The sequence below is a fragment of the Lissotriton helveticus genome, chromosome 6 (genome assembly GCF_964261635.1).
Source record: "Lissotriton helveticus chromosome 6, aLisHel1.1, whole genome shotgun sequence".
In the NCBI taxonomy this organism is placed as follows: domain Eukaryota; kingdom Metazoa; phylum Chordata; class Amphibia; order Caudata; family Salamandridae; genus Lissotriton; species Lissotriton helveticus.
The window spans coordinates 90,679,684-90,703,798 of record NC_136067.1 but is presented as its reverse complement, the minus strand read 5'-3'; the positions used below and the strand labels follow the sequence as shown (position 1 = coordinate 90,703,798).

At 45.9% G+C, this 24,115-nt stretch overlaps 1 protein-coding gene across 1 annotated transcript in view; it reads left to right on the top strand.

Annotated features, from left to right (window-relative positions):
• Positions 1-4,239: 4,239 nt before the first annotated feature.
• The window catches only part of LOC144762269 (ATP-binding cassette sub-family C member 10-like), a 392,992-nt gene continuing 373,116 nt past the window's right edge, over positions 4,240-24,115 (top strand). The window contains exon 1 of the mRNA XM_078647410.1: positions 4,240-4,474. The gene's annotated coding sequence lies outside the window, so the exon portion shown is untranslated. The remainder of the gene's footprint in view (positions 4,475-24,115) is intronic.

Below are 24,115 nucleotides of genomic sequence, written 5' to 3'. Positions count from 1 at the left end.
AAACTATGCCCCACAACTGCACAAACTGTGCAGGAGTATGCTACAGGATCTCAGACATCTTTCCTGAGCGAATACTGTTACTAATACTCACAAGTTGATACTACTTGCATTAATTAGGAAGAACAAGGATGACATTATGTACTTTGATGTGCTAAAGATAAGTTGCTGCACAACTGTTTACTTTATGTTGTATTCCTATGCCTATGTGTAGTCTTACTTGAAAGAAGATAATACTGTGAAACTTTACTGGGTTCTTACCCATTCTGCATACACTGTGAAAACTCCCCAGTTTTCTACACTTGTGTAACTTTTACCAAGCCCTGGGCACTGTGCATAGTTACCTAGTTGTAACTTGGATTCACAACTGAAACACAAAGGGTTAGTATTGCATTGCACAGTTTTTGAGTTTTTATCCTCACACATGAATGTCATCAACGTTTTCAGTACTGCCTATGGTATTCATTAATGCAGGTGAAGAATAGTTGTTCTCCTGAGACATCATGCTACTTGAAACAATTGACGGTTTAATACTTTTAGCAAGATCAATAACCTTGCCCAATGAAGGACCTCCGCAGCTGAGGAGTCTTTCCTGTATCACCGTAGAAAAACAGCTATACACAAAAAGATCCCTTATACATATGTCAAAGGATGCTCCAAGGCTGCAGGTTGCTGCCTAAGCTCTTAAAGCAGAAATACATTCTTCAACACTCTAATCAGATGATTGCTTTTTTTTAAAGAAATAAAATCTTCTCGTAGCTGCTCGGTTCCTCTGCGAATTTCAGCCTTAGCCTAGTAATAGATTCAGAGCATTAATTCCAATCCCTGGATTGACCAAATGGGGCAACAGCCTTAGGTAAATTATCAAAAATGTGTTGACCCTCATGGCCTTAATGACTAAATAAAATTGCAGCTTTACTCTTTGGTTCAAATTCATAAGCACCAACAGCAATTAAATAATTCTCAAGAGGTCTCAACCAAGCATTTCATCTGAAAGATAGTTTTCCAGGATTTTGAAGAAACTGTGAGATCTACACAAAATTGTTGAGGGCATGGGTACAGCATTTCTAAGAACACTTGGTAAGTGGTTTTAAAGTGTAATGGAAATAAATAAAAACACAAAGTACAAATAAGGTGCTGTTACCAAAGTGCTAAAGCACAAGCAGGTAGGTATAGTGAAATTCTTGTTGAAAGGAGACTTGAATAAAATCAAAAGTACATTTGATAATTTACTAGTTAGGCTGTAAACTGTAAGTAATGCCAAAAGTATCATATGAGAATGAAATTGGAAAATAATGGTTCCCAATGAAAAATGGCCGAATAAAGATGGCCACCGAGCGTCTTTAGTGTGATGACGTGGCCTTTAACAAGCAGCTATTACTAAGGACTCTGTCTTTGCCCGAGGCAGATTGCACTCCAATGCGCACGCGGAAGTGCATTAAGAATCAATCAATCAGGATTTTTTAGAGCACGCTACTCACGCGTGAAGGTCTCAAGGTGCTGCGGGGGGAAGGGGATACGAGCAGCTCCTTAGGTCACCCTAAGAGCCAGGTCTTGAGAGCATTACTGAATTGGTGCAGTGTCGGTCTTTGTCTGATGGGGAAGTTTGTTCCAGGTCTTGGCCGCAATGTAGGAGAAGAATCTGCCACCCGCTCTGGTCTTGTGGATGCGGGGTACTGTGGCTAGGGCTAAGTCGGCAGAGCAGAGGTTTCTCTTGGGGACGTTGAAGGAGATTCGTTCATTGAGGTATTGAGGTCTGATGTTATGAAGGGCTGTGTAGGCGTGTGTGAGGAGTTTGAAGGTTATTCTTTTTTCTATGGGGAGACAGTGGAGGTCGCAGAGGTGTTGTGTGATGTAGTCATGTCGTGGGATGTTGAAGATAAGTCTAGCTGCAGCGTTCTGGATGGTCTAGAGTTTGCGGAGGAGTTTTTTGTTGATTCCGGCATAGAGAGCGAAAATGGGAAATACGCGCTCCACAGGATGCGTGAACACGTATGCACAAGGAGGGTACGCTGAAGAAACAGCAATTAGGGCGGGGAGTCCAGCTAAAAGCGCGGCAGAAGAGAAATATGTGAAGAGACACTCCTCCAAACTCATAGCACATGCCAAAGACAAAGCCATTAAGCGGCAGCCAATAACTTCAAAGCAGGCACTTCTCTCGCAAACCGGTGTGGGCTCAATAAGTCCTCAAGTTGTCGCCAAATGTTAAGAAGAAATCTTTACAGGCAATAAGGTAGGGACACAACCTTTATTTCTTCATTCCAATTTTTCAGAAGAGGAGCACACATCCAGCCTTCCCCCTACACCAGCCGCGTAGACAAGTCCTAGACAAGAACACCTGAGGCAGCACAGGCCCAGAAATATAAATCAAATCATAACACGCCAAATAAGAACAAAGCCCACCAGCAAGAAGAGCTCGCTCTAACATGCCTACTGTTAGTAATTAAAAAAATACACATGTGCAACAGACATATTGTAAACATATTGCTTTCATGAATAACATCAGGTACAACACCTGTGTTGGGTGGGTGTAAGTACTGCTCCTAGGGAAGGGTTGCTGCATGATGAGTCCAGCAGGACACAACAGGTATCAACATTGTCAAATCCACTAAAGCATGTTTGTGGTAATCGCATGGAGTCTGACCTAGGATTAGGACCACCAGAAGCACACGGACATCCTGGATGAGGAGGTACAGAACTGAACCTGAAGATCACAAGTATTAGACTCTGGTATTGGCTCCTGGCACACGGTCCTCTTGTTTTGCTTTCAGACCACGCCCCCTTTAGTGTGCACATCGGCAGGCGAGTATGCCACCTGGCGCGGTGTCTCTTAACCTGAGTAACATGTGATGTATCATTTTCATACAATCTGCAGCTGACTCGCACCATATGTACATTACGCCGCAGCCTCTATCTGACTGCCCAGCTTGGTATCAGACCACGTGGTTTAAGGCAGCAGCAGTGCTTTAAATGGGCCGGTACTCACCGGTACGGAGTACCGCCACTTTTTATTTTTCTTCCTTTAAGTACCGGAACTTTTCCTTCGCCAAGGACAGTACCGGTACTCGTAGGGGAAAGTCAGGCAGTGCAGGCTTGATGGCATTGGGGGCCCTGCTGCTGCGCAGAAAGTGCTCTACTCTGCTGCTGCCGAAAAAGAGAAGGCAGAATGGAGGGAGGGGCAGTGTATACCTCTGAATGGAGCCGCTGCTGAGCAATCCCGCAGCGGCTCATTTGGATCACTTAAGGGCTATTTAGGGTTGTGGGTGCTCTGCGGCCCTCTGTGAATAAAAGTTGAGGGTCCTGCCCATTCAATCACACTGTAGATGTGTGTGACACTGGGCCTATCCCCTACACCACAAATCTAATTACAGCGTGACACCCGAGATTAATGCAGCACAAATCTGCGAGGAGGTGGGAGGGGGGGGGGGATTTCACACACTACCCTGCATCAGATTTGGAAGGCAGACATTGGGCGATGGGATGGTGCCTAAGGGTCTCTCTGCTTTTCTTCCCTGCTTGTCCAGGCTAGCGCCCTGAAGCTATAGTTTGCTGGGAAAGGGGGAGAGTTAGTGAATTGGCCTTGCTGTGTGCCTGTTGTTAGCACCTTCGCTCCAGGCATCTTTTCCAGATAGGAAAATTGAGAGAATGCAATGTTAGGGTCAGAGCTGCCTAATAAGGAACTATGGAAATAGGTTTGAGTCCCAGCTTCACCTCAACATCCTGTGATTCTGGGCAAATTACTTTTATGTTTCATATGTGCCTAGGCTCAGAGACAATCTGCATTGGTATGACATTCCTATAATAATAGACGTAACCTTTTGCACATGGGGAGGAAAAACCAAATACTCTACAGATAGCAGAAATATTTCCGTATTATCAAGCACAATTGGCACCAAGAAAACGTGGCTTCCCATTAAATGCCTGCCTCCACGTTGCGCCTCTAGCCCCGCCCACAACTGCCCCGCCTCCATTCACTGCTTAAATTGATGAGTACCTGCACTTATTCTTTCCCATTTAAAGCACTGGGCAGCAGTCGCTCCCTGGCATGAGCCGCGTGCTCTGGGAAAGGTGCCAACATCCCACGCCGTGACGCCGGGTTAGTGGGTGCAAGTTGTCAAGACAGCGAGCCGGGCTACTTGGGGACACGGAGAGAGCTCTTTGGACTGTGGATTCTGACGTAAGGTAAGGTAAGCCCGGGCTAGAGCGAGCCGGTTTCAAAAGCATGTTTGTGAATGAGGTCACGTGTGTGTGATTCGGCGGCAAGAGGAGGCACCGCACAGGTGCGAACTCGTGTGCTGCCGGTGCCCGCGCCCGCTGCGCTACCACCGGGAGACAGCCACGCTAAGACGTCGCTCGGGACGGGCCCTCCCCTGTGATCCGGAAGCATCTCGTCCAGCAGCCCCGGTTTCCTGCACTTGTTCTGAATCCCTCTCTGGTCGGAGCCGCAGGGACGGAGGGGCAGGCGATGCTGCCGCGGGTGAGTACCGACCCCACGCGTGGCCGGGCACTCCGCCCCATGGACGGGTGCGGGGGAGCAGGTCCCGGCGCTGTCCATCTTCGCTGTCTGGTCTTGTAGCATCGCAGGTATGACATTACAGCGTGGAAGCCGCGTACATAAACGGTGGTTCACAGGCGCGCGCGCCTCTCATAGCCTCGTTCGTGCCCTCAACTGTCAAACCATCGAACGTTCAGCCTCAACATTCTGTGCTCGAGCCCTTGGTCCAATAGGAGCAAGGGAGAGAAACAGAGGAAAGGGAAAGCAAGGGAGGGAAGAAGGGAAAAGGGTGGAAATGAAATGATGTAACTCTCCACACAAACTTATAGTCAATTCTTCCTTCTCAAACAAGAATTTGAATACATGAAGTACTTTTTTTATAGTGCTCTGACATTTTAATGTATTTATTGCTTTTGTGTATGTGGTACTTTTATGGTATTTACTAACCGAATAAAGTATTTTGAACGAAAACGAGTGTACGAGAGTATATTAAGTAAGTTTAATCATCAAACAATACTTTCATCGAAGCTGTTCTTGACCTTGGGGCAAATCTCACCTTTTCAGCCACATTATCACTTTTGGCTACAGGAATCTCATCCCTCTCGTCTGTCTGGCTTCTGTACTTTGTTTTTCTCATCACAAATTCAGAACGCAAAGTAAAAAGCCGATCCGATGATCTGTTCACATCAGCCATGGGACAACGTCTTCATCACTTAGTAAATATGGGCGAGCCAACAAATTAATAAGGCGAGCCAAGGGCGAGAAATTGCTATCTGTTCCGTGGTTCAAATAATTATTTTTGTCTCTTGCGGCCGTGCACGAGCCAAGCCCGGCAAATGTTTGCCATAAATCAAGCAACAAACATCACATAAAACACATTGTAAACGCATTACTTTTATGAATAACAACAGGTACAACACCTGTGTTGGATATGCTGAACAATATTTCTTTAATACCTGGAAGCGTTGACATTAATACGTCACATTGTAGCACTGGAAAGTACTTATTAAAAGTCATAGTTTGAACCCTTTCTAACCTCACTCTGGCAACACTGCCATTAATGAACTAGTAGGTTAGACGGTTGTCACGTGAACCCTGTATGTGGCCTAGATTCTTATGGATAGATCAACATTATAGTCTATTAAATTGACAGAATAGGTTAAACACAATAGATGTTTGTACTTTTGGCATTCCGAACTCACGTTATTTGAAGGACATTTCTTATGAGATAATGAAGTAAAAGGAGGATTGATAAAATATTTGTCGAAGATCACCCTATATGGAATATACTTTGATGGTATTTTGCAGGACCAACGTTTTATGCTCTTGGTTACATCCATTGAAGTGTCCTATGGTCTTTTTAGTCCTGAGAAAGATCCGGTATGATGTATTGCCAATAACACGTGATCGTAAGGTCGAAACGTTCATGTGAATATCATATCCTACGTCAGCTAGCCTACAATACATAAGGAAGATATAAGGATATCCTGTACTTTAAATGTTTGGATATTTGACTATATATGTTTTTTATGTTTTCATGTTTGTATGTGTAAACCCTTGGAATATTTGATTTTTTCACATGATGTATGTTGCGGAATTTAATTTATTGTATGTATTTTGTGTGTTATGGACAGCTGAACAATATATTGAATTAAGAAATTGCTATCTGTTCCGTGGTTCAAATAATTATTTTTGTTGCAGAAGGTTCGCTTGATTCATCTTTAGAAGAAGCTATCTCAATCTGTTTGAGATCATTTTTGGGCCCTTAGTATCAATGCTTAATGAATAGCATCATTCACAATTTTTGATTAAGAAATGTGTCACCGAACAGAACCGCTTGTAGTTTTTTTATTGTATACCTAGGTTCTCCGGGACACAGGGCAACTCTATTATACCTAATCCTGTCAAATGTGTATGCTGCCCATTGCAGTTCAAGTGACATTTTATGTTTGGGCCATTCATTCTATGCCACAAGAATTTCAGTACAAATATATCCGGTTTAGAACTGTGCATAAAGATCTGCACAGTGTGATATTATGCCAGCTGTGACCTTGGACATGTACTGTTTGATCTTGTGCCCTCGCTGTTTGATCATGGACCAATAGTGTTTGATTCTGTGCCAGCGCTGTGCATTGTTAAGCTAGATATGTAGGATCTTGCGCTTGTGTTGAGTAAGATTGGGTCAGCAACAGGCAATTCTGGGCCAGCACTATGTTGTCTTGATTCATGGCTGCATGACCTTGACTCAGTCATGCATGGTTTTGACTGTTCTTTCGACCACAAGTGTGTGATCTTGTTTAAGCTCTGTGTGATGTTGATTCAGCATATCCTAATCTTGGTTCAGTACTGTGTGACCTTGATTCGTAGGGTGTGGCCTTCGGCAAGTAATTAGTGTTCTTGGCTCAACACTGTGTAATTTTTAGCCATCCTGACCTGATCTTGAACCGTTGCTTTGCTTTAGGCCAATACTGGTTGGTACTGGATCACAGATATTCTATCTTGTTCCTGTGCCGTGCTGTCTTGTCTCAGTCATTTCAGGCCATTCCCCATTTCTTTGTTCCCCATAGTGGACACAGCCTATGAAAAGATAAGGGTATGCTGACGGAGAGCAGCACTTAATCCCTAATGGTAAAACCCATGATGTAGATAGGAGATTTTTAGCTTAAAATTATATTTTCACTTTCTCATAATTTTTCCTTCATTCTGATGAAAGCTAAGCGGAAAAAGAAATTATTGAAATGTGTCTCTAAAACTATTCCCAATATATTGCCATGTATACAGTAAAACCAAAGTGGATGATGGACGTAGTGTTGAACAATGCAAGCACTCACCCCAGTCAACTGATCAGGGTTTAACCCCTTCGATGCTGATGACGGCCCTCAGCCGTCATGCATCACGGCACTCGTGTGCTGATGACGGCTGGGGGCCGTCATGAACCCACCCACTACCGAAAACACCGCACAGGCGCAGAATCGCGGCCGCGCCCAAGGGGTTAATCCATCATCCTTTAGCTCACTCCGCCACCCCAGTTCAGACATAGCCATATGCAAATCAGTCTCACCCTGTGGCTCATGGGAACAGTCCAGCCCGAACTGCCAAGCCATGTCTTCCCAGCCCTCATCAGCCAGGCTAGCTTGAATCCAGTGGCAAGTGAGCAAGGGACCCATGTCTGGGCATAATCAATCAATCAATCAATCAATCACATTTATAAAGCGCGCTACTCACCCGCTCGGGCCTCAAGGCGCTGGGAAGGGGGGGCCGCTACTGCTCGAAAAGCCAGGTCTTGAGGAGCTTCCTGTAGGAGAGATGGTCCTGGGTGAGTTGCAGGTGGTTGGGGAGGGTGTTCCAAGTCTTTGCCGCCAGGTAGGAGAAGGAGGTGATGTTTGGAATTTTTTTATTTTATTTATTTATTTATGCGATTTTATATAGCGCGGACTTTACCCGAAGGTGTCAGAGCGCTTCACACTAGGAACAGCAATAATACATGAGGAGAAAAATTACAAGTGGACAAATTACAAAAGCAAACGTTAAGTTACATGAATCAAAAGTGACAATAGTGAGCAACCAAAATACATGAGGTAGCAATCGGTACATCACAGGAGGAAAAAGTGATATGTGTGCAGGTTACAAAAGCGTACAAAATACAAGTAGAGGTATAATATTGCAATAAATGGCAGACACTCCAGCACAAGAACAAACGTTACGTAGGCAATGGTGGCACTTGTGCAAGTAACTAAAGCAAACACAAGTGAGAGGTAGCATACAGTGTGATACCAGAGAAAAGTGACATGTGCAAATTACAAAAGGGTACCATACACAGGTACAAGGGTAATACTACAGTAAATGATAAACACTCAAACTGCCAGAACACACTGGGAAGGCACTTCCCATGCACCAGCTTCACCTCAGCCTCCCCCTGGCTACCTGGCTACCTTGGATGACCCAGAAAGCTGTGTTTTGTGCTCCCCTGCCAGGACATTTTCCCGAGGCCTGGAGGGCTGATTACTTTACTAATTGCAGGGGTCTTACCTCTGTTCATGTGCTCCTGAGCTGAAGGTCTGGGGAGGGCTAAGTAGGTTAGTAATAGCAGGGGCTTTGCTGCTTTTCAGGTGCTCCTGTGCTGGAGGGCTGGAATAATTTTGTGACAGAAAGGGGCCTTGCTATTTTTTTTAGTTGCTCAGCATGTAGGCCATTGTCACATTGGCCCTGTGTCCTGTGCAAGAACAGTATCCTCCCACTTTCATTCCTTGTCTGTGCAAATGGTGTTTCATGAAAGGGCAAGCCCCTTGAATGTGGGCCACGCCCCTTAAATATGGGCCACTCCTCTTGAATGTGGGCCACTTTTTTCGTCAGTGCCCGGGCCGAATTGTGATCCCAATCCGACCCTGCCAGGACATCAGCACCAGCAAGCCTTTTTTTTCTTGGAAGGGAGGGTGCTTGGGGTGGGGTTCAAGTGTGCCTTGTAGATACTTATGGGCATGAGCCTCCACCGCCGCCAAGACCCCGCCCGCCCCCTCTTCACACAGGTTAAATTATTCTTCAATTTGGCGGATATGAAGACTTGTTAGATCACTGCATGGTGAGAAACCCAAACCTTTTTTTGAATTCGCAAAAAAACAAACTGTCCTCGCCCCCCAACACTGGCATTCTTCTATTTAGTGTGCCACACAGATTGCCAAAAACCAGGAACAGCTCACCATTAGCGGAACAAAATGTCTCCATGTATCGTTGGTTACCAATGAGAGGATGTGAGGAAGAAATGAATACAGATTCCACGCTCAGCAGTCAGCAGCTTGGGCTGCTTGTAAGTTTATATCACTCGTGACACTTTGAACTTGTTTCTTTCTCTACCCCAGGGACAAAACAACAGGAAGCCGTTACTGGCGGAGACTGAGGAGTACCTTTCATAACATTTCAAAGCCGTCTAAATACCTGCACAGCAAGGCACAGCATCTGAGCTGGTCAGTTCGCCAGTACAGTTTTTAGGTCGAGCAGACGTACTCTCAATGCGTGAGCATTGAGAGTGTCTGTCTCGACAACTATTGTTGCCCGTTAATGGGAATGTGGACACCAATGTGCACGAGCGTTTCCTTCGCAGTTTTCACCGCGGGAGCGCTCGTCTCACCCGCGCATGCGCAGAGTAACTCAGCCATTTTTTATTTATTTATTTTTTTTTTTTCCAGCCCCGAACCGAATCAGGTATCAGAGCGCTTTACATATAGGCAGCCCCCACCCCCCACCCCTCTGCATGCGCACACACAGGCGAGCGCATGCACACGCAGGCACACACATACAGGCACACGGCACAGACACTCGCTCACACACACCCCCCTCCCCCACAGTCACACACACGCACTCCAGACACATACACACACGCACACACACATACACAGCCCGCCCCCCCCCGCACTCGCGCACACATGCTCCCCCCCCACTCACGCGCGCGCGCACACATGCCCGCCCCGCTCAGCAACCCACTCACCGGCTTCATTCCTGCGGCGACTCTCCTCAGCTGCAGGGCCCGGCAGCAGGACTCTTCTTCCCTCCTTCGGCACCCGCAGGGTAGGCTCCTGCCAGCTCCGGTGCTTCAAACGCGGCTCCCATCGCGGATCTTCCGTTGGAGGCGGGGTAGGCTCCCGCCCTCCTACTTCCTGTTTCCTGTTGTCGCGCCGGCCTGCCTGACTTCCTGGTCGCAGGCCGGCACAGTGACGGCGGTGATTTGCGGTACTTATTAATTTAATGTTAATGGTGCAGTCTCAGCAGTGTAAAGGCAGGCCTAGCAAGGTCTTGCTCATGAGGGGGAGACAGGGTATCCCTAACCGCCACATGCCCCAGCGCTGATTGGAAGGTATGTGGCATACGCCCGCCAAAGTGCCTTTTCACTCCTTGGCGGGGCAGCTGCCGCAGTTAGCCTGTAGGCGGTTGCCTTATATCTCCGCCACAAGATGATAACCTTGTTGCTAGTGGAAAACACCCAAGTGGCAAAGTGTATTTTGGCGTGTGACTTCGCAAGTCCTTACCTTCTCCAAGGGCTCTCTCTCTGGAAGGGGAGAGAGTAAAGCCGCACAAAGAGGAGGAGAGAGATGATAATTTGACGACAGAAATATGGTGGTACAGAGAAAGATTGTAAAAATGGAGGATGGAGTGCAAAACGAGCGGGAGAGACTCCCCCCGCCCTGTGCACATTGCAGCACTGAGGTCATTACAGCGCCACACTGCAGCAGAGCCCGGGGCTGCATCAGCTCCTCCCGCCTGCAAAGCTGCATCATCTGATGCAGTGCCCGGGAGGGGATGGAGAGAAAGAAGCGCGGCCCCCAGCTGCCCCCCCCCCCTCCCCCCTCTTTCAGCCCAAGTGGAGAGAAGGCAGGGAAGTATCAGTGGCGGGCTCTCGTGCTGGGATGCGGAAGCGACGGAGGTCGGGCAGGATGGGTGGGGCGGGGCTGCAGGGAAGGGTGCTGCGGCAGGATTAGTGGTGGTGCATTACAGGTGCGTGGAGAGCAGCGTCGGTGAAATGTCAGCATGAGGGTGGTGCGTTGCCTCGGTGGGGCCGCTGCATAGGTTTGGGGGGGGGGTGAGGGCTCCATTAGTAGGAATACGGCCTTGGAGATTGTGCAGGTAGCATCAGTGAGGACACTGCGACATTATTGATGTAGCACAGCAGGGGTGCAACGTGTGTGTGGGTCATGGGCAAGGTCAGTGGGAGGCAGAATAGCGTGTGTGGAGCAGCATGTGGGGGCGGGTTCCCATTTGATGTTTAGGGGACCGCCAGGGTCGGATTGGGACCCGGCTCACATTCCTGGATCACGCCCATTTATGCAACAGCATTCGCCTCGTCTCATTGGGCTCATTTTTAGAGAAATGTTGGATCAATTATGTAGTTTATGGCTACTTGAGCCAGAAACATTTGTAAAAACTAAAAGCACTACATTTTGGATGGGCGGGCGAGGTGAAATAAAGTGGCCCAAAGGCCACAACTCCTGATGTGGCTGTTTGCCACCTGGCCGTTTTTTTAACCGGCATTACCAGTATTTTAATGTCCTGGCTGGTAGAAAATTAAAAAAATCACCTAAAGATGGTATTTTTTCCTCTGACAATATGTACTTTCGACAGTGAGCATTAGAGGAAAGCAGTTGAAAATCTGGTTTAAAGCTGCTATAATGATCCGTGATAGATAGTTAAAACTAAACAAAGGCAGGATAGCCATGTTAAAAAGGAATACGGGTACTTTTGTTATTGTATAAAGAATCTTGTTCCATTACTATGTCCCAGCCTTTGCAGACCCTTAAAACATACCAAACAGAAGGTTATTTTTAATGTCGTTTTATATAGCGTAGGGCACCGATTACATGAGCACCAGTCACTTTACAGAAGATCAAATTCATTTTTAGGTCGAGCAGACGTACTCTCAATGCGTGAGCATTGGAGTGTCTGCTTCAGACCTAATGTTGCCCATTAATGGGAATGTGGACACCACGTACTCTCAATGCGTGAGCATTGGAGTGTCTGCTTCAGACCTAATGTTGCCCATTAATGGGAATGTGGGCACCAATCTGTCACGAGCGTTTACTTCGCAGTTTCCACCGCGGGAGCGCGCGTCTGACCCGCGCATGCGCAGAGTAACTCAGCCCTTGCTCACACAGACGCAGGCAGCCCCCACCCCTCTGCATGCACGCACGCACACACAGGCGAGCGCATGCACACGCATACAGGCACACGGCACACGGCACACAGACACTCGCTCACACGCACACACACCCCTCCCTCACAGTCACGCACTCCAAGACACATACATACACGCACACACACATACACAGCCCCCCCCCGCACTCGCGCGCACTCATGCTCCCCCCCCCGCACTCGCGCGCGCGCACACACCCCCACCCACCCCCCCTCCGCCGTCCCCGCCGCCCCGCTCAGCAACCCACTCACCGGCTTCCTTCGTGCGGCGGCTCTCCTCAGCTGCAGGGCCCGGCAGCAGGACTTCTTCGGCACCGGGGCGCAGGGTAGGCTCCTGCCTGCTCCGGTGCTCCAAACGCGGCTCCCATCGCGGCTCTTCCGTGGGAGGCGGGGTAGGCTCCCGCCCTCCTACTTCCTGTTTCCTGTTGTCGCGCCGGCCTGCCTGACTTCCTGGTCGCAGGCCGGCAGAGTGATGGCGGTGATTTGCGGTATTCATTAATTTAGTTATTTATGCATTTTTATATAGTGCGGACTTTACACGAAGGCGTGATTTATTTATTTTTAATACAATGTGTGCTTTTCAAATTGTGTTTTTATTTCGTGCCTGTAATATCTCTTTGTATCAGTGCAGGCTTATTGTTCAATAATAGCACCTGGGCTGCATGCAGCTTTCCATGAAGCAGAAATAGCACAACATTTGAGCACAAACAACTCGCACGGTTTTGAGATCTGTGATCTATTTAAGACAGACAGCTGTTTCCTATCTGCGTGTTAACTCCTCCGGCCTGGAATGATTTATTTGCCTGCAGAAAGCATACATTATCATTATTCTTAGCATTTACAGCCATTAGGCAGTGATGTGCACGTTTGCTGTATTTTCTGGATTGTAGGTCACCCGTGCGTATGGAGGCACTTTTTAGCAGTTGTCTACTTAAAGATACCATTCTCATTTAGTTATTTTGGGAACCTTTTCTTATACTAAGAGGAAAAATTGTGAGCAACCAAAATACATGAGGTAGTAAAGGTAATAGTGACAATCGTGAGCAAACAAAATACTTGAGTAAAAATTGTGAGCAACCAGAATACATGAGGTAGTCAAAAGTGCACAAGAGGAAATGAAAGTGACAAGTGTGCAGTTATAAGAGAAAACAGAGTATAATTAGAGGTATAGTCCTGCAATAAGTGCTAGACACTCAGGCTCCAGGCTCAGGAACAAGCGTTACATGGGCAAGGTGGCACTTGTGCAAGTATCAAAGGTAAAGACATGTGAGAGGTAGCAGCCGTGTGTTGCAAGGGCAGAGTGGTGTGTGCATGTTACAAAAGGGCACCGAACACCAGTGCATGGAAAATACTGCAAAAAGGCAGACCCTCCAATCACAGGCATACACTGGGAAGGCACTTCCATGGTCATGGAAAGTAGAAATTATCAGTAGTGGGAAGTCTTCCTCACAAATAGCAAGAGGACGTGAATTACTTTTGGAGGTGTCTCTGGAGGAGGAGAACTTTGAGGTCCCTTTTGAAGGCCTGGGAGGAGGCGGTGGTCCGGAGCTTTTTTTTGTCCTCTCGCGGTTTGTAAATACAAAACATATTGCATTACAAATGCTATAGGTATCACATTTGCGAAAGTTATAACTATTGGCATTGTAAATGACGAAGCTATTAATTTAGCTATTTAAAAAAAAAAAGAAACATAAATAAAAACTTTGCCATTTACAATACCAATAGCTCAAACTTTCCTAATGCGAGACCTATTGCATTGCAAATGCTTGTTATTCGTGCGCATCTCTGTGCAGGGACACCTTGGCCTGGCGAATGGTGCCAACACCTCCCGCGGGCCTTCTCCCGCCCAATCATAGGCTTAGAGTGACTCCTTCTTTTCTTAAATAGGTAGTTGAAGTTGAGGAATCAGGGCAGACAGTGACCTCTAGCGGCAGCTGTTCTTTCAGTTGTTGCAAATGTCATGCAAGTGTGCGTGCACGCACGGCCCACCCGAACATGCCACAGGTTAGCACAAAGTGTCCACGCTACCATCAACAAGGCAGGTACATGAATGCTTCAAGTGGGATGAGAACGGAAGAGGCAAGGAAATAGAAGCTTGCTGTGACTCCTGAGAAAACGAGCTGCCGGCCAACTACAGCGAGGCGAATAACCTTCCCAGCCTCCATAATCTACAAGGGTGAGTACACAACGCCTGTCAGCGTCCTCCCCATCCTGTGCCATCCTGAGGGAGTGGCATAGAGCCGCAAAATGAAACAGCGCGCCATCCTGCACTAGAACTAGTAACATTTTGGGGAGCAGAAAAGAAGTTCAGTTTATTTATCTTTTCCTTTCTATGGCGAGTGGAATGTCAATTATGAAGCAGTAATGTAGAATCATTGTGGGGGTGGTGGCGGGAGAAGCATAGGACCCAAGTCAGTGGGTGGCAGGCAGGCGCGCAACACTCACCGGGCTTCAGCAGCACCCTCCACCCCTCTCCTTCGCGGGCGGGCGGGCGACCGTCTAATTGCAGCCGCACCCGAGTACTTCACAGGTCTTTAAAAGACCGTTTACTTGTTAATGAGGCTTTTGTTGTGTTTTCACCCCTGCTTACAGCCACTCTGCCTATGGCTGGAAGAATTAGCCCCCCTCGAAATCTTTTTTAGACCCCCTGAAATTTGGCTCTAGTTGCCGCTTGGTGGCACGTACCTTTCAGGTGGGTATCCCCAAGGGCCACCAGATGAAGGGAGATGGTTTGGGGCACGAGAAAGGGTTGTGCCGGATATATACACCGAAAAGTAGCTGAGGTAAGAACTCCCGCGCATTAAGATCTCCGCATTACTGAACCATATCGTTTACTGTCGGAGTGGGTTAGACTGCCGTGACCTCTGACAACTTTTTCAATTTTAATTCTTCGTGACTGAAAAGGGAGAACGCGGTAGGAGGCACGCCATGATTAGGAAATGATTTGTCTTGTTTTTGTAAGAAAACATGGAGCATGAAGAACTCGGGCAGGATGCGCACGAATTTCTTGGCATTGAAAAGAATGAATGAATGAATGAATGAATATAGTCTTGTTAAGCGCAGACTTAGCCCAAGGGCATCAAGGCGCTGGTGCGGAGAAAGGGACGGAAACACAGAAGAAAAAAGCTAAGAAAAGAAAATCAAGGGAAGAGCCATGTTTTTAAGGCCGTGCGAAATTAAAGAAGAGAGGCCTGGCCAGCGATCTCTGGAGGGAGAGAGTTCCACAGTTTGGGCGCAGCCGTGGAAAAGGCTCTACCGCCCCCCCCCATCTGGCCCTCTGCCACCTAGGGACCACGAGTAGATTTTTGTGGGCGGATCGAAGGGGTCTACTAGGGGGCATAATGCTGGACAAGCGACTTGATGTTTTCTGCACCGGCATCGTAGAAGGCTTCATGGGTCAAACATAGGATTTTAAAAGTGATCCTGCGATCCATCGGAAGCCAATGGAGGCTCCTAAGCGCGGCCTTAGCAGAACTGTATCTCGGAAGATTCAGTACTAATCTTGCTGCCGCGCTCTGTGCCAACTGGAGCCGGTGGATAAGGCCCTTGTTAATGCCCATATAAAGGGCATTACAATAGTCCAGTCTAGAGGACACTAATGCCATGGTGGCCTGTTTACGTGCATCAGGGGATAAATAGTGGGAGATCTTCTTAAGTGTCCTAATGATGCCAAAGCAGGTAGAGACCGTCCTGTTTACCTGAAGCTCTAAAGAGAGGGCAGTTTCCACTAGCACACTCAGGTTTTTACCATGGGTGGCTGGACAAGGGCAATTCCCGGACACGGAGGGCCACCACTCGCTGGACCATATTTCCTGATCCTTCCAAAAGATCAGTACCTCTGTCTTCTCTCCATTTAACTTCAGGAAGTTCTCTGAGAGACAGCCTCCATGCAATGCCTGAAGTTAAGGGCACAGTCCCTTACCGTATGAGTAATAGAAACCATAATTTGGGTGTCATCCGCATAGGACAATAACTCTAGCCCAAAAGATCTCACCACGCTTGCAAGGGGGGCCACATAAATGTTGAAAAGTGTAGGGCTTAATTAATTAATTAATTAATTATGTGCTTATATAGCGCTGGAATCACTCCCGAAGGGGTACCTCCGCGCTTCGACCGCTGCGAAACCCTTCCTGGCTTCCCTGAGAGATGGTCCCTTAATGGGTATCTCCAGGGTGAGACCAGGCATCCCCGGCGGTCTGGTGGGGCCGTTAGTGAAGATGAGGCAAGCTAGTGCCCAGAGTTGCCGAGTGTGATCGCTGATCAGAGTGGGCACCGAGGCGAGAGAATTATCGAGTCCGCTGACCCTGGTCCAGAAACCTGCCGCGTCGGGAATCGAACCCTGGTCCCGGGCCGTCCTCTGCTCTCGGGTCTGCCGCCTCTAACCAGTGAGCCACACTACTCCACACACTTAAAGAGGAGCCCTGAGGGACCCCACAGTGTAAATACTTGGGGGCAGAGAGAAACTGGCCCATCTTCACTTTCTGTTCCCTGTCACACAGGAAGGAGGCAAGGAGACTCAAGGCTGGGCCCTCGACACCTATCTCTCCCAATCTGGAAACCAGTATATGGGGAGACAGTGTGTCGAAGGCCGCGGTAAGGTCCAGCAAAATCAGGAGAGTAGTACGGGGTGAGTCAACCTGGAGACTGAGTTCTCTTGTCATTCATTTTTAGTGTTATTTGGAAAATATTTAATGTGATAATCCTTGCACAGGAAAGATTAAACAAATAATTGAAATGCTAAAACAAACATGAAAAGAATTCAGCTGGCAAAATGTGATCGTAAGAAATAGTGCTGATGAAAAACAACCCAGTAAAAAGTGCTTGGGAACTACCAGATCACATTTTTTAAATGTGAGCAGATGACACGCACTTTCTTGTTAGTTTAGTAACTGAGTCGCACCACTTGAGAGCTCTGGAGCTGAGGCTGAGTGAGGGGCATTGCAAGTTTCTTACAGTGCCTGTAAGTAAGTTTCTCACAGTGCCTGTAAGCGAGTGAAAAAGGTGTTCAGAAATCTTCATGGCCATCCAATCCTGGGCCTCTCTGCAAAGCATGGTCAGCCAGCCATGGCATCCAGTAAAAGACTTTGGAATCGCAACAAGAAAATGAGCTACAACAGTTGCAGCACATACCAAACGCATGATAAATGTATTGACATAAGCTGGTTAATGCCTTACAAAAAATGACATCAAGGCCAAATAATGTTAGGCTATAATTTCTGTGTTTTTAAAATATTTGCATCTTCTTGTATTAGGCACAGCACTCGTATACTCTTACGCATGTGAGCACGCACACACATAGAGCAAGCAGACATGCACACTCAAAGCATTCCTCACATTTTCTTGAAAAAACCTCCAGAGAATATCCCGATTCTCTCCCGGTCACTTCCCCTCTCTCACACAAAAGCAGATACTCACTCACAGTAGGATTACAAATTTAGTTTTTAATACATGGCTCCCACTGCTTTCTTCTTTCTGACTCTGAGCTGGCTGTCTGGACTTCCAGTGTGTGCACACCTTCACACCTGTGATTTACAGTGCAGGGCATGATTGGACTTGGTTCTGTCAATCACAACGTGATACTGAGATTTCCAGCATGTGACACCCTAAATTAAAGCAAAGGAGCCGCTGCTGAAAAATTCAGAAACGGCTCGGCACTGGGCCACACTGGCCCTTTGGCTGTCACAGTGGCGTTCAGACAAACTCCACTCTGACAGCCTCATCCTTAGCAGCAGTAGTTCCACTGAGTCTACCAGTACTCTCCTTGGCAGTGAAAAAGAGCTGGTACTTAGGAGGCTGAAAATAAAAAGTGCTGGTACAGTATCTGCCAATTTAAAGCACTGGATAGGAGTATACAATTGTGGAAGAACAACAAAGTCAATATAACAATGTAGGTTGGTGTTTAGAGAGTCTGTAGTCACTCGTAATTATAATGTAGTAGCACCAGAGGGTCTTGTGGAAGGGTAGGCCATGGAAGGTAGAGTCTGGGAAGGGTACGTCTTCATTGAGGAAGGATTCTGTTCATTAGTAGCTTTACTTTTCGTTTGAAGAGGGCAGTTGAAGGGTTGGATCTGGTCTGGGCACGAATTCCAAATTTTGGGGGTGATTTCAGAGAAGGAACCTGTTGTATAGTGTATTCTAATCTCCCTATATGTCATCTATCTTCTCATGCATTACAGCTTGCCTGTATTTAGAATGTTATAGATGTCATAGAATGCTTACTAGAGATGAGCCTTCACTTGATGATGGAAGGCTGAGCATCCAGGAGGACAGCTCCTGGTGGGGCTAACTTAATTACTCATTTAACCATTTAACTACCACCTTGATTCTTCTATACCACCTGTAACTTCAGCTACAATAAATGATAACTTGGAACTACACCTTGACTCCATGAAGATTATTACATTATTACAGAACCCTTGTAAATGTAAATGTCATGGTACTTATAGCCTAAGAACAACTAGGGTCGGCTCTTAATCAGCAAGGCTGAGCCACAATTCTATAACAACAAAGAGAATTGCCTATACTGATGTTTGGTTAGCGAAGAATTTGCCACCGGAGCAAAGAAAATTTATCAAAGCTGGGATGTGCTTATGAATAGCCTTTTATTCAAATATCTTAGTCAAAAAACACGGGTATATTTGTATCAATCATATACAGTTTGAACAAAAGCAACATATTATCAATACAATAAAGAAATTGTGGACAAAAAAACTCAATAGAATGTTAAAATTCCACATACATTCTAAATCCAGTCATATCACAATCATACCTTATCAGTCATACACAAAACACGTACGAAAAACAAATACACCCACGACTAGATAGGAATAAATAGTCGTGTGGTGTATTAGGCCTGCTACAGTCTATATAATTATATATACACAGCTATATTTGCAGGTGTACCTCAAAAAATAAATCAACAGAGTTAAATGTCAAATCAACACCACTATATACATCAATTTTTTGTAAGCCCCTAATGTGTCACTCTATTCACACTACAGGACAACACAAATGTGAAAGAAGCAGACACTGAACATGAGACGGCCTACGCGTTTCAAATCCCCAGGGTTTTGACAGGGATTTTCGTCAGGGCCAAAAGATTCTAAAAAAAGAGAGAAAAAGAAATTTCTGTCGTGTTTCTTTAAAAACTGTGTGTAATAAAAGATCAAGATGCTCCAAAACATTACCACCTAAGAAGTCTTCAGCTTACCACTATGGAGAATATCCGAAGAAAGGAAGAGCCTGTGTGGTGAAAAAACAACATACAAGGGGCTGTGTGAGTATGGTGAAGCAATCACAAAAAGGGGGGATTGAGCTGGCCACTGTCCAGGGTTGAAATTACCTTGATAATGTCTGTAAGCGTTGCGTGTTCAAGTAGAAATGGAGTGGGGAGCCTGCAAGAAAGCAATGTATCTTAAGTATGCTGTCGAGGCCGGGGTCAGTGATACAGCATGGACCTAAGGCGGAGGGTCTCTTACCAGATGGTCTTGCCACAGTACGTCCTTGAACAGGAACGGTGGTTTAATGCAAAAGTCCAACACACAGTTATATTAGGAAACAGCCTCTGTTAAACGAAAAAAGTAGAAGGCTTGTTTGTCCCATGTGTCTGTTTTTTAAAGGCATGTATTACAAACATACCGGTCCTCCCCATGCTTACCGAATTCGGGCTCCGCAGTTGTCAATGGATCGGCGTCCCGCAGTTGTCAATGGAACGGTAGTTCAATGGAAAAGTCCAACACACTTGTTTTAGGAAACAGCCTCTGTTAAACGAAAAAAGTAGAAGGCTTGTTTGTCCCATGTGTCTGTTTTTTAAAGGCATGTATTACAAACATACCGGTCCTCCCCATGCTTACCGAATTCGTGCTCCACAGCTGTCAATGGATCGGCGTCCCGCTGGCACTAATCTCCCGCGCATGCGTGGAGTATGATGTGAATCGCCGGCTCCTCAGTAAATAGGGTTCAAGCGCGCATGCGTGGCACAGAGACAAGCCGCGGATTGCTCCCTCAGCTTGAATTCGACCGCGCGACTGTACTGATCTCCCGCGCATGCGTGGAGTGTAGTGTAACTTCCAAGCTCTTCAGTAAGCAGAAATCTGACGCACATGCGCGTCTGTAGCATTAACACCGCAATTGTATAACCCTGTAACATGATGAAAAACAGGCAACCTTCCTGAGTTAAAGTTTATAAATTTCAGATATCTCATTTAATCCCTTGACTGCTGTATCATATTTTACAATTAGGTAGGCTTCCCTTTTCGATAATTTTTGATCCATATCTCCACCTCGGGCGTCTTTTTCGACGCGCGAGATCACAGTCCATTTGAGATCACTTAGCAAGTGGTTACAACGTTTCCAGTGATTAAACAGTGGGGCGGTGTCAATCCCATTTTTTATTCTGGATTTATGTTGGGTAATTCGCGTCCGAATTTCCTGGTTGGTTTTTCCGATGTAGAGTAGCCCACACGGGCAGGTAATACCATAGACGACATATTTTGTTCTGCAATTACTAAAACTGTCATGTTTCCATGAGATTCCATGGTGCTGAAAAAGTGATCCCTCAATAGTTAGGTCGCAGCATAGGCAAGTTCCACATTTGTGGTGACCTGTGATGGGTGGTAATCCCATCATCTGTCTTAGCGATGGCTGTTTGTCTTTTTTTATCCCTGCCCTTATCACATGATTGGCCACGCTGCTTTCCTTCTTTAACGCGAATAACGGTGGAGCTTGCAAGCTGTTATCCAAGTTTTTCACTAGATGCCAATTTTGTAGGATGATTTTTTTGAGATTATTGGCGTTAGGACAGTAGTTCTTTTTCTCTCTTTTTTTAGAATCTTTTGGCCCTGACGAAAATCCCTGTCAAAACCCTGGGGATTTGAAACGCGTAGGCCGTCTCATGTTCAGTGTCTGCTTCTTTCACATTTGTGTTGTCCTGTAGTGTGAATAGAGTGACACATTACGGGCTTACAAAAAATTGATGTATATAGTGGTGTTGATTTGACATTTAACTCTGTTGATTTATTTTTTGAGGTACACCTGCAAATATAGCTGTGTATATATAATTATATAGACTGTAGCAGGCCTAATACACCACACGACTATTTATTCCTATCTAGTCGTGGGTGTATTTGTTTTTCGTACGTGTTTTGTGTATGACTGATAAGGTATGATTGTGATATGACTGGATTTAGAATGTATGTTGAATTTTAACATTCTATTGAGTTTTTTTGTCCACAATTTCTTTATTGTATTGATAATATGTTGCTTTTGTTCAAACTGTATATGATTGATACAAATATACCCGTGTTTTTTGACTAAGATATTTGAATAAAAGGCTATTCATAAGCACATCCCAGCTTTGATAAATTTTCTTTGCTCCGGTGGCAAATTCTTCGCTAACCAAACATCAGTATAGGCAATTCTCTTTGTTGTTATAGAATGGTACTTATAGAGCGCACTGTCACCAGACGGTCACCTTGCGGTGTCGCCTATTCGGCTTCCTGGCGCTGATACTCATACCCCTGTGGAACCCCTCCTGGCTTTCCCTGTGAAGTGTCCACTCCTGGGCACCCCCAGGGTGAAGCCAGGCATCCTTAGCGCTGTTGGGGCCGGTGTGGAGGCTAAGCAAGCTATTGCCCAGAGTTGCAGCGTGGGGCCCGTGATTAGAATAGGCCCCGAGGCGAGAATTAACAGGTCCAAGGAAATTGAGCCCGAGACCCCGCCGAGGCGGGAATCGAACCCTGGTCCCTGGCCAGAACTCTGCATCAGGGTCTGCCGCTCTAACCATTGAGCCACACTCCTCCACAAGTTTTCTTTTTTTTAAACTTGTATGTCTTCAGTAGAAGAGAGCCTGTGCTTCATGAAGTTCATTTTTTTCCAATAGGATGAGCTCCTTGGCCGGGCAAGTTGGAGTGTGTGATGAAGAGCTTTATGAGTCAAGGAGGCAACTTGTAGAATGATCTTTGCCTCATAGGATAGCCAGTTCAGTGCTCTGAGGTCTGGGGTGATGTGATCCCTTTTGTTTGAGCCTGTCATGAGTTGAGCCGCTGAGTTAAAGGTTGCCATCAAAGGTCCCAGTTTTGCTTTTGCTAGTCTCATGAGATTGGCGCGGCTGTAATCTAGTTTGGAGATCACTAGCGCTTGAACCACTATCTTTAGATCAGCAGTTGGAATGAAAGGTTTTAATTTCCTTAGTGCGTGTAGTTAGCGCCTCTCGTGGCGGCGCTAATGTTATTCTGCATAGAAAGATGATTGTCCAAACCAAACATTCATTGTCATTCGTGTTTCTAGAGAGTCGCAGTCATGTAACCTAATCCGAGCTCAAAAGAGTTAAAATGTGAGTGTCTTCCTGTATAGTACTGGAGCCTGCACCATATTGGAAAGGCCTAATTCTTACATGTACTCATAAAAATCGTCCGCAATACACACAAATGACGAACTCTATCATATCTAGATGCACTTTAACTAATAAGTAACCTAAAGTGAGCAAACCATCAGATCGTATTTAAGCAATATATGAGCCCCCACTTTTTGAGGCGGTTTGAGCAATCCAATTAGTGTAGATCTAATCCATCCTTACCAATCCAACATGAACAAAAGTAAACCGTTATTTATAACACGACAATAAACAAGAAAGCCCCAACCACAGCAAATAGCCTCTGTTGCAACAATCTAGTTTTTAGTCCCATTTGATCATGAAGTAGACATGTATCCATATAGTGTGACAGTATAGGCACAGAAGGAAGAAGGTAAGACAGAGAAGAGATCGGATATGTTCCACAATTAGTTCATTATATATATTATAGGCTCTGGACTGTATCACATCCAGCCAATAAGGTCATAAAAGTAATAATCACATATATCAGGAGGTATCAAGTATAATGAACTGAATTAGTAACATGCATCCTATCAGGTACATTGTAGTTATATAATGTGACATTAGATCATGTACATGCTGCATTGATAATATTGTATAACAGTTTAATGCGTCACATCGATTTTAGACCAAGCAACAATTCTAGTAGTGCATTGATCCTTAACCAAAGTGATTCCATACAGCACCTATAGGTATTTGAGGGAAATATGTGTTTACATATGTTATCTAATTCAGATATCAAGCTATCTCCAACAATGTAACAATACACCTCATCAGTCTTGAAGAAAAACATGTAATTTTCTGTTCGTATTGTGCCCTCTGTCGACAGACCTAAGCTTACTCAGCCATCTTGTTTCTAGTTTCCTCAGAGCTACCAGCATTACACATAAACGTTATGTGAATCAACTCGAATCTTTGGTAATTATGTATTTCATATTCAGTTGAGTTTTATTTTTACTTCTTTCTTTTCTCACCATGGCTTGGACATGAAGAGGACCACTGTGTGTCCACTAGTTTAAATTTGTGTTTATACATTTGGGTCACAAATACAGGAGCCAAATCCACTGCAACAATTTGGGGCCAAACCCCATTTACTCAAGGACTGCAAATAAATATGGCCATTCGACTGTGTTGAAGGCCATACGGGCATCCAGAGAAGGCACTACTGCTTCTCATATTGTATATGTCCTTCCCACGGTATACACCCGTTACAACGGATCTTTTACTCCGCACTACCATTACAACGCGACCATTACTCCGCATACCATTACAACGCATTGCGCTGGGGGGCGCTCTAGGATAGGGAATAAGTATAATTTACTATCCAACACCTTCCCTAGGGTCCACGGGGACTGGAGTTAGAATAGTAAATTATACTTACCACTATCCAGCGCCCCAAGGCGCTATGCGTTGTAACGGTATGCGGAGTAAAAGTCGCGTTGTAATGGTCTGCGGAGTAAAAGTATGCGTTATAACGTCATACATCCCCTTCCCACCATCCCATTAAGTCAACGTAAATTAAGGGCTGTGTTTCTACCTGGCTTAAAACCAGATTTGTCGGGGTGAAGCAATTG